Genomic DNA, 11,746 nt, shown 5'->3' on the forward strand with positions numbered 1-11,746 from the left:
AATGACCAGTGTCGCGGAATGGTGAACCCAATGCAGCTGGAAGGCACGGCGCATAGGCTGGGGCAAAGGGGCACCACAGTGCATGTACAATAATCACGGGAAGCAAGGGGAAGGCAGTCATCTCCCTTCCCCCTCCTTCCTCCCACCACTGCCCACATAGTGCAGGCAGAGCGTATAGCAAACTAACACCTCCAGACAAGAAAAGAGTTGTTGCACAAGAGTGCCAGAAAGGAGGAGCTGCAACGGCAGAGCTGGGGTGACAGCAACTAACAACAGGACGGAAAGTAAGGAGGAAGGGAAAAACAAACGAAGAAAGAGATGCAAAGAGAATAACACATAGGTGTGGATGACCTTTGGCGCCAGCCGGCCGGCAGGGCCGCCCACGCCCACAGCCATGTTTTTCGAATATAAGGAGGGCCAACTGGAGCTGCTCTCCAGCCTGATCGCCACTACGAACGGAGCACAACAAAGGCATCCTGCGAACGCAGGAAACTGTTTTTCTCCACCCAATCCCACCCACCCCTAAGGAAGAAGGAAGCAAGATGCGTACAACGGGATAAGGGCAAGACAACAGGCGTTGTCTCACAGTCCTGGGAAAAAATGGTGGCACGGGCCAGGAGGACAACACCTGGCCCATGAGCCCAAATGTGCCACAGAAATGAGGCTTTATGTTATGCATGAGTACATTTTATGAATACAATGCCAGCACATGTTGAGGGAGCTTATGTGCAGGCTGATTGGCTATCTGCTGTGTGGCTGCTGCTAAACCAAGGCAGCTGTTGTCAATAGCAACATTCCTCTCAGGGCAGCAAAGTGATGCGCTGCTTCGTGCAGGATGCAGAGTTTCATACAACGTAGGCTGCATGGACAGGCCATTGGCTACCTGATGCGTGGTTGCTGCTCGATCAGCTACTATCGGTAGCCACATGTACCTCAGAGCACTGCTCCATGCACCATGCAAAAGTGTATATAAAGTAGCCAGTTTCTAACTTTCATGTTGAGTATACCCCTTGATTCATGCATGATTTCAGGTGCAGGCTGTTTCATGGGCTGCTCTGACGGCTACTCCTTTTGTAGTGGTGCTTTATACCTCCCTATACCTGATCTGCACCTGCTCTAATCAAGCGCTAATCGCAGGTGCTTCTGCGAGTAGTAAACATCGTTTCAGCGTAAATCATTATTCTTTTGGGCAGATATTTTGCCCATATGCACCCACAAGAGTATGGGCAGGAGACGCAGCCGGAAGCGCACATACCAGGAAGAGGTTGAAGGAAGAGAATGGCTTTGCAAAGGTAAGCGTGTGGGGAATCCGAAGGGATGAGGTGTGGGACAATAGGAAGTAAAGATATCCGGTCATCCCAGGGAGGGGTCACCTGAAACAAAGGATGGCATACAAATGTAGCCGTATTTTGGAGCAACCTCTACCAGGCGAGATATAGACATAGAACCTATTCTGCTTGTCTGTCTGTGGACAGGTAGTGACAATGCACAGATAGTCTGTGCAGTTCCACCTCCTGTGGTCAGAAGGATTTTCACATAGAGAATCTGTGAGGAATCACCCATATTGCCAGTGCATATCAGCAAGGGATGGAGCTGTAATACAAGTGGAAATGAGCTTCCTGCTTCACAAACTTGCATCAAAATGAGGTTGTTAGCGTGTCCAGGTTGAGCTTGTAAGAGTGTCCAGGTGGCCACCTACTCTTGAGGGAATGCCCGAAGGCTTCATCGAGGATGGGTACAATCCCACACTGCACCCATCCTTGCAGTGTAGGGCCCAGTGCTTTAAGTGGGGTAAGAAATTGAGTGGGGGCCCTCGTTTGGGAGCGTGGCTTTCATTGTGGGCGTGGCCTAAAAGTGCACAAATCATTGTAAGGTGCGCAAACAAATATATAAATGTATGTGAGCATTTATATGTTTGTATGCGTACCTTACTGTGGTGCGTGTACTTTTCAAGCCATATTTTATAAACATAGCAATGTTACATATTTCTATGTTAATAAAAGGTGGCTTGAAAAGTGCACAAACCATAGTAAGTTACGCACACTTGTGTGCTTACCTTACTATGGTTTGTGTACTTTTCAAGCCACCTTTTATAAACATAGATATCTGTAACATGTTTCTATGTTTCTAAAAGATGGCTTGACACGTAAACAATTCAAGGCATCTTTTATAAAGCGTTGATGACGGACAAAACAAACCGCAAGGTGGCTTTGTCCATCGACAAAGCTTTATAAAAAATGCCTTGAATTGTGCACGTTTCAAGCCGTCTTTTATAAACATAGAAATATTTCTACCTTTATAAAAGATGGCTTGAAACGTACACAGTTCAAGGCATCTTTTATAAAGCTTTGCCGACGGAGAAAGGCACCTCGGGCTCTGTGATCTATCTGCTCAGAGCACATAGATCACTGAGCCCGAGGCGTCTTTCACCCTCTGCGAACCCGCGGGCTCCGTGATTTAATCTGCATATTAGATCACGAAGCCCGCGGGGGTCAGTGACCTGGGGAGGGAAAACAAAGGGACAGTAACTTCCTCTGATGACCCTGATGAGGGGTCATCAGAGGGAGTTACACTAACTGACAGAAGTGCTGCCAGCCTCAGTGTCCCTGTGGCTGGCTGGCACTTCTGTCAGCTTGGCTGACATAATGACGGGCGCATCTCCAGTCGCGGCTGCGCCGCTGTGGGATAATGCATCCCGCCAATGTTGTGTGGGAGGGGGGCCCCGGGTGGGCCCCGGCTCAGCCCCACTTTCTGGAGACTGCCGGGGCCCGGCCCCGGCCCACTTAAAGCACTGGTAGGGCCTCACGTACACCATGAAATGCGAGGAGCGGGATGCACATGTACAAACGGCTTCAGCTTGGCTCCCACCACACTGACAGCATTTGCACATCTGTATAACAGCCTTGATTTTGAAGTCTTTAGGTCACACCCATGGCAAGGATAGTGCAGACAGGCAGCCAGGAGGGAATAAATCTCTCTTTGTGGGTGCGGGTTGCTCAAGGCTCTATATATCGGCCCCCTCCCCCCCAAGCCGAACCAAAGAGCACACAGTGGGTGATCTCATAAAGTATAAAACCTATCATTCAGTTTATACTATAGCCATGCACATGCTTTTGTAAAATGAGCATGCATTCATCCCAAGTAGAGTCCCTCATTTGCATGTGGGGATATATCACCCTACCAAGGAAGGAGCAGCCGCATTATAACATGCACTCAGCTAGGGCTAGGTAAAAATAGCGAAATTCCGTTCTGCCAGGCGAGGAAGTGAAATCTGTAAGATTTCTATCCGTTTCACTGCAATGTACTGTTCTGCCACACATGTGTATCGAAAAGAGCGGCACAAAGTTTCTTCTGCTGTCTCGCAACCAACACTAGCCACATGAGCTTTCTCATGCCACAGCGCAAACCTAGGACAGATCAAAAAGAGCGGCACAAAGTTTCTTCTGCTGTCTCGCAACCAACACTAGCCACATGAGCTTTCTCATGCCACAGCGCAAACCTAGGACAGATCAAAAAGAGCGGCACAAAGTTTCTTGCACCGCTGTGCGAGCCTAGCACAAAAATCGAAATGAGCAGCACAACGTTTCTTGTGCCACTGCGTGAAACTAGCACGAATTAGAAAAGCAGCATGAAATTTCTCATGCCTCTGTGCAAACCTATTCCAAAGCGAACAAAAAGGTGCACAAACGCTCTCATGCCACTGATCGAACCTACAATATTTTGAAAAAAACGTGCAAAGTTTCTCATGCTGCAATGCGTAGCTGGTAGGGATCTAAAATAAGCCTGCGCAAATTTTATCATGTCGCTGCCCAACACTAGCACGGATTGTGGAAAACCACCGAGCATTTCTCGTTGGGCTGCACAAAACTACCGCAGATTGAAAAGGAAACATGCATGTTATTTTTACACAATTCCGCAATGCGCTGAAAAGAAAAATTGTTATCATCAAATTGTTACATTTTCTTTAAAATTTCGCAATTCCTTCCACAAACTCGACGTACTGCATTCCTTTGCTATACCTAGCCTGCCTAGTTGGGAGGCCACTGTTGGGTGCCAAAAGAAGGGAGAGGGAGGGTGGAACTTTGGGCGGGGGGCTGCAAGAAAGTGAAAGAGCCCTGCAGTCCCCGCCTTATAACTGCTCCCCTGGAGCCCAAAGCCAGATGTGGCTGGGACAGGGGACTCCCCTCCTGCCCACAGGGGAGGGGAGGTGCTAGATATGGGGGTGGGGTGGTGGGCAGAGGGGCAGCATGAAACGTAATAAAATAGTACAGATCAAAAAAAGACCTGCATGAAGGTTCTCATGACGTGATACCCAGCATAGATTGGAAAAAGTCCTGCGCAAAGTTTCTTGTGATGCTACACAAATCTAAAAAAAAAACACACAACATCTCTCAGGGGACTGCACAAAACCTGCACGGTTCGGGAAAACCCACACCAAGTTTCTGATGTCAGTGCATGAAACTAACCCAGATCAGAAAAATAGACTTGTGCAAAGTTTCTTGTTGCGCTACATGAAACTAACATATGAACGAAACACCACGCTGCGCTCCGTGTGAACCCAAACAAAACTGGCCGAAGTATCAGTGGTGGTGGAACCTCATGCCTATTTCGGGGAACGGGTGGAATCGGCTTCCAGTGCAGATTCTGAACTTTTCACTTCACGGGTGAAAATGTCACTCACCTTAACTCACAGCAAAAGCAGGTTCTCATTATTTCAGAAAGGACATTTTGTCAAAATGTGACAGAGAAGATCTGCCCCTTCAGAGTAAACGGCACCATGTGCCATTTGGGAACAGATACACGTTGGGCATTTTGCTCATCAAGACGATGCCATCAAAAAATCAAAACCATTTCAAAAACATGAAGTTGATTTGGTTCAAAATAAATGTAAAATCATTAACTTTATCCTGAATCTCACTATAAAGATTAATATCAGAAACATAATCTTCTACAAAACTTGGATGGCACAATAAAATGCATTTAAACTTGAAGTAATTAAATAAATACCCACTTTGTTTGTTTTACTAATGAAGCTTTTTAACCAAAGCTGCCGAGTGTATACAACACAGGAATAGAAACGGTGCCTGTAGCTAAGAAAGTACGTATTGTGTTTGAAAGAATATATAAAAAAGTCCATATTTTCAGAATCCAAAGAATATCACTGGTTGCCATGGAGAATACAGCATCGGTTGCCCAGGATATTCCATGAACAAACACTTTCACTAAGGTGTCTGTTGAGCTGCTGCTGCAAGAAAGATGAAAAGGAAACACAATGTCTCAGAGAAAGCACTCTTGCGTTGTAGCCTGATTGAAGAAGCAATTTGCATTTAAATTTCTATCAGGGAAAGGACAAGATCACACGCTGTTCTTTCTTTTTCTGAGTATTTTCCATCTGCCTCCTATCGCTAATTGTTTGAACGAAGGTCAGAAAGGAAATTGAAGGGTTATGGACACTGCAGCTGAATGATTGTGTGTTTACAGTAGCTCCTAGCAACATTACTCATTTAATTTGCTGAATTCATCTATTATATTATCCCTTTGCTAATCAGTCGAGGGTGACAGCATGACTTTTAACAATCTGGTTACCCTCTGATTTGTTTTAATTGCTTCTTTCACTGCCATTGCTCCTGATGTGTCATGTACAAAATAACTATTTGGTAAAGCACAAACCTTGACCAAAGGGATCCCATGAGTACTGTACAGTGATTATACAAATAAAATTCAAGATAAATACCTTTAATACAAACATTGTTAAAAATACCAAAAAAGAAGATGTTACAAGGCCAGGCAAGAAACAAATGAGCTAGGAGCAGGTAACAATGTATTAATCAATTACTTATCAAAAGAAGTATTGGAATCATTAATGAAATGTTTAATATAGAGGAATTAATCTAATCAATACTGGAAATAAATTCCAAAATCGAGGTTCTGCCACCACAAAGACCTTCGTCGATGTCTGAAAGTTACTATCCCTGGGAATCTGACGAATGTGCTGTTCCCGGCTCTGTAAAGCCCTTGCCCTACCCAGCTGTTGCAATTTTGCAACCAGAAAAATTGGGTTGACACACATTAAATGAGAAGAGCTTGAGAACTCGAGCTTGAGAATGCTACAATCGAGCGGGATAAAGGCTTGATCAGCTGCTGTCCATTGGACTGACATTACGTTGGGGCCATCCCCACTATTTAAACTGAATAGCAAAGAAGTGTTGGGAAGAACTCTTAGGTATACTAGAGGGACACTGGAAGTCCTCGGACTCTCGGAAGGCCCAACACCCTCTCCAGCATAAATGGAGGACTCAGTCAATGGCAAGTTCAAACTGCGGTTTATTACAGACAAGACCAACAGGGATCAGCACATGAACAGGATACATCCATGCATATCTTGTTCGTCCTCGGCTCATAGGCCGGTTTTACACTGCAATTGGGTCAGAATGACGTCACAACTTGGGCCCATATTCAGGAAACCTATCGGCCCTTCTAATTGGGTTTTGAGTAGTCTACTACCTATAGGGGACACTATACATGTTATTCTACTAGCCCTTGCATGTCAAGTGGCTGGCCTGGTCCATCCCCAAGTCACTAGCTATAACAATGTTGTAATGTGGGGACCTCACCATTGGTTCCCCATCTCTCTTCAGTCCCCCCTCTGATCAACCTGTTCACCACATCCTTATATGACAGTCCTATGGCTCTGGGCTGCCATATCTTTGTAATTCCGCCGAAGTGTCCATAGTAGTTTGTGTGGTCGTTGAGAGACCAGTGCATGTAACAGCACACTCCTTCTTGGTTGCACCAAACCCACTTCCATTCATAGTACTTCGGAGCGTGCAGATTGTCCAGCTTCATGGATTCAGTTGGGAATAGTTGAAACTGTGCGATTTTCTCTCTTCTCTGAGCTTGTCTCTCTCTGCAACAATTTTGTCCTTTGTTCCTCCCATGTTCACATCCATCAGGATCTGCATTATAATAGCCTCTTCTGCTATTTTCTTGTATCTTGCCATGCAGATTTCGATCCCACACATGGATCCTGCTCCCAACACAAAAGCTCCTGCTATCACGTTCAGTCTGTCTGAAAGCCATGATGGCATCCATGACCAAATGAATGCTAGTCAGCTCTTGTCCTTTCCTGTTCCTTGTGCTCCATCTTCCATTTTGGCATGCATCTGTGCCAGTTGCGCCACTGCATCCGATAGAGTTCCGTTATCTTCGTTGTTGGTGGGTATGAATGTGCAACAGGAACTCCCTATCTTCACACAAACTCCTCCTTACATAGCCGTGAGGAGATCCAGAACATATCTATTCTGGAGCGTCACCATTCGTATTGCTCTAAGCTCTTGCTTTATTGCGTTGAACCCATTCACAGTAGAGTTAATCGTTACCATCAGCACCCAGCAACTGATCTGTAATGACTTGGCATTTGTGTACGTCAGTTCAGAAGGTATTATTGATGCAAAGAACATTTACGTCCTGCTGAACTGTCTGTGTTCCTCTGGGATCTCATGTAGTGCAATTTCAGATGCTTCTGAGAAATAATTCCCTCCCCTCTTCACTATGCTCAATCCTGCTCTCTTCTCCACCTTCTCTGCCTTGGCTGTTGGTGCCAACTTGACCAATCTCTTCCTGCTCTTATTGTTGTTCATTTCTGGGAATTCATCGGGCTTTACATCCTTCCTTGGCATGACCAATAAAGGCATATTGATGTGCACCAATGAGCTAACTCCATCCCCCAATCGGGTGGCAGCTTCTCGTATGCTTTCGATCAGCAAGCCCAATAGTGATCCATCAGTACTGCTGTTCTCGCCCTCATAGCTGCGAGTTGTTCAGTTGTTTTGCACCCAAAGTTCTCCCATCTTCCACTTCGCCATTGTTCTGATATCACAGTGCTGGTGTCTTCAGAGGGATTATCGGCATCGGGCCTGCTTCATATTCTACCCATGTCAGTAACTTTGCACTCACGTCCCATTCCTTCAGGCACTTGCAATTTTTTCTTCCTGCACTTTGTTCACTGAATATTGTGCTAATCTCAATACTTTGCTTCCCACCACTGCATCTTGCCATCCCTTGTTTGTGTACACTTGTCCATACACTAGTATCTGTGGTATTTACCAGCAACCAGGCTCTCCTACTATCTCCCTCACTCTTGTCCAGGGACATGGCAATTCCTTCAGTGTGATAGTCTGTGTTTCTCCCTTCTCAGGTCCATCAATTATGTACTGTATAGTGTTGGCTAGCTGTCAGTAGTTGTTCACCATGTCTAATGTCTTTATGTAGTTATCTCTGTATGGGAATGTTCCTTTGGACATCCATCTCAACGTTACTGACTTCCCTTGTAATCGTCCTCGTGTTTGCAGCATAGCGAGAGACATCAGACATTGTGCACTTGCTGTGGTTATTTCAGTTGCTATGAATGTTCTTGAGGCACTCGTTGCATATATTATTAACAAGCTGAAATAACAGCTCTCCCCAGTGGTTTCCTTAACTACTTTTGTCATGTGTTTGTACCATATGTTGTTAGACACTTGAGCAGTGTCGGTGAGATACATGTCTACTCCCTTCATGTCTGTGTCAACAATGTGCTTACCTCTCCTTACCTTATCAGCAGTGTTATCTCATCCTCCTGACATGGTCATTCCACCTGCCTGGGTCGGGGGAATGTTAGTAGAGGGTACAGCAGTAGCAGTAACAACAGCATATCATTGCCAGAATATGAATCCCATCAACCCACTGGGAATTAATAGACATGACATAACGATAATGTTCTTTATTGTTCCCTTCATTCCCACTTATGCTGCTTGACCCTTGCAGCCTAAAATGCGCAAAGAAGTGTGTTATTCTGTTAGTATTGTGAGTGCCCTTAAGCCCCGCTGACAAAATAATCACTGATGGTGAAGGCAAACACCTCCTCCCAGACCTTTCTTACTAATGGGTCTCTTAATGTGGCCAGCACTGGGGGATCACCGTACTCAAGTTGTGGGTATGTTTGGCCCAAGTACTCTTCAAAGACAAGGTAGTATACTCTAGGGGATCATGCTATGAATCGGTTGTCTTTCCGTACAGCGTGGAGAAACTGGTTAGAGAAAGTGTCTGGGTGACAGGTGGAAGGTAACATGGGTGAAGACAAACAGTACAATTCCCACGGCGTTCACGTAGGCCCTGCATGTGCGGAAATGGAAAAACACCAACAGCGAGTATATACTTAATCAAAATATTCACAAGTGATCCAATCACTGCTTCTGCTGCTTGGGAGCACGTAACCATCGGATGTCTGTGTCTCCCTAGCAGTGTATGTTCGGAACGGACTTGTAGCTCATCCAGGTGCTGAACTTTGGCCCTGTCGGTCACAGAGACTCTGTTGCCAGGTGAGGCCTCTGCTGTGTAGGGCTTGATGTCCTGCAGGTGGTTCCAGATGCCTTACCTACTAACTTGACAGCACAGTCAGCCACCTGCTCAACCATATGAGGGCCGGTAAACTTGGGCACGTTCCAATGCTGTATACAATTCCTTAAGGGGATGATGTCACCCACTTTCACAGTGTGTTTTAGTTCACAGTCTTATGGTGCGTCCTCGCAGTCAATCTCTTTGCTGTCTTCTGGGCCCCCTGGATTCGCTATATCTGGTGAGAGATAAAAGAAGTGCTAGCCACCAGAGAAGTAATGTACTCATACATTTCGTGTCCTAACACATCTGACCTACTCTCACAGTCCTTCAGTGCTCTTGTGGGAGGAGCCAGGGGAAGATGCATGCACTGCCCTGCCACCACATTTTGGGGTGTTAAATGGTGGTCAGACCCTGGCTTATTGCACAGTGCAAACAGTGTAAGGGGCAAACAGTGCAACCAATTGTTCTTGGTGATTTGCTGTATCTTGGCTATACACTCCTTTAGGAGTCCATTCAGGCATTCACACTCCCCATTTGCTTGTGGGTGGTATGCACAGGCACATTTATGCTGAATGCCTAGCAGGGTTGTGGTGTGCTGAAACATTTCATTGGAAAAATGAGGGCCGTTGTCAGACCACTTGACCTCACACGTGCCCCATCTCAGGAAAACCTCCCTAACCAAGAACTTGGCCGCTCTAAGGGCATCAGCATGTGAACAGGGACATGTCTCAAACCACCTGGCGAATGGGCAGACAACCACTATCATGTAGCGGTATCCTTTTCAGACGTGGATTATATCAATATAATCCACATGTAAATGCAGAAATGGGCATACTGGTTTTGGTATGGCTCCTCTCACAACTCTTAAAGTATGGCCTGCTGTATACTGCTGACAGGTCAAGCAGTTACTCAGAAACTAAGCCACATGTTTCTCCAATGCGTGGATAGTGCAATTGTGCTAATGCAGTTTCAATAATGCTGGTGGCATGACCACTTTCCCTGTGTTGTTCTGTTGCCATAAGGCGTCTGTTGGAGACATTGAGCAACTTCTCCTCACACATAGCTCTTTCTCCTCCTTGGGTGCAGCTCCCTGCAGCTCCACATTTTGCATCTTTGGTAATACATTGTACCCCTCTTTCAGTAGCATGTTTCTTGCCACTGCCTGGGCCTTTTGTCTCTCTCTCTCAGTTCCCACAATTCCCCAAAATTCGCTGTGCATTTTGCCTCGAAATCTTCTCCTTCATTTCCTCTTGAAATATGGTCTTCCCCTTTAGTGCAAACTTGGCACTTCACTATTACTACCTTTGTTGGATAAGCAATTACCTTGATCAGTGTGTCCAATAATAGCGGATGCTGCACTGGGGTCCCAACTGCTCTCCTGAACCCTCTCCTGAGCCATTGTGCTAGCCCTGAGTATACTGTTGACATCACATAGGAGGAGTCAGAATAGATCATCACATCCTTCTCTATGCTGCTTTCCAGTGCTAATATGAGAGCCACTAATTCTGCTGCTTGTGCTGAATAATGCAATGGTAGACACACACTTGCAACCACCTCACTTGTCCCATCCTCCTTCAGTCTTACCACTGCAGTCCCAATATGTCTGACCTCATCAGTTTGATCAATTGTCGAAGAACCATCAATATAGAGCAGGTCTCCCCCGTCAAGAATGTCACTGAGTTAACAATCTTGAATCCTACTATCTCCAAGCTTACATTTGATAGTATCACCTCATACCCTAATGCTCTCTGTGTGGTCAGTGTGCTCTTTGGCTTTAACAGTATCGCAAAAAGGTTGTGCTCCACGTAAAGAGTGGTGGTGCACCCCATTGTTACTGTTGCTGACATGTTCACCACAAATGCCGCAGCTTCTAAAGCTTGTTCGCACGGATAGTGTCCTCTCATCACTGGGTCAATTTGTCCACTGTAGTAAGCAATTGGCTTGTGGCCCATGCCTGTCTTTTGTGTTAGTACTACCTTTATCACAGTACCATCAGTGTGTGACATTAGTACAAATAATTTTTTGTAGTCTGGGATCCCTAACACTGGGGCAGTGCTTATTGCTTCCTTCAGTTCCCCAAACGCCTCAGTCATCTCTGTGGTCCATGTCAGTGTCTTTGTTCCCTTATGTGCCTCTTTCAGTGCGCACAATAGTGGCCTTGTGTATGTGCTATAGTCGAAGACCCATGCTCTGCAGTGGTTGCATAACCTCAAGAACTGTTGCCTTTCCCTCACTGTCATCAGCTGAGGTGTTTTGCATATTGTACCTGCTCTCTGTGGGGTGATCTGTCGGCCATTCTTGGATATCGTCTGTCCAATGTATAGTACCTCCTTCTGACAATATTGTAACTTGGCCTTGTCCACCTTGT

The sequence above is a fragment of the Ambystoma mexicanum genome, chromosome 10 (genome assembly GCF_040938575.1).
Source record: "Ambystoma mexicanum isolate Mex_15411 chromosome 10, UKY_AmexF1_1, whole genome shotgun sequence".
NCBI classification, from domain to species: Eukaryota; Metazoa; Chordata; class Amphibia; order Caudata; family Ambystomatidae; genus Ambystoma; species Ambystoma mexicanum.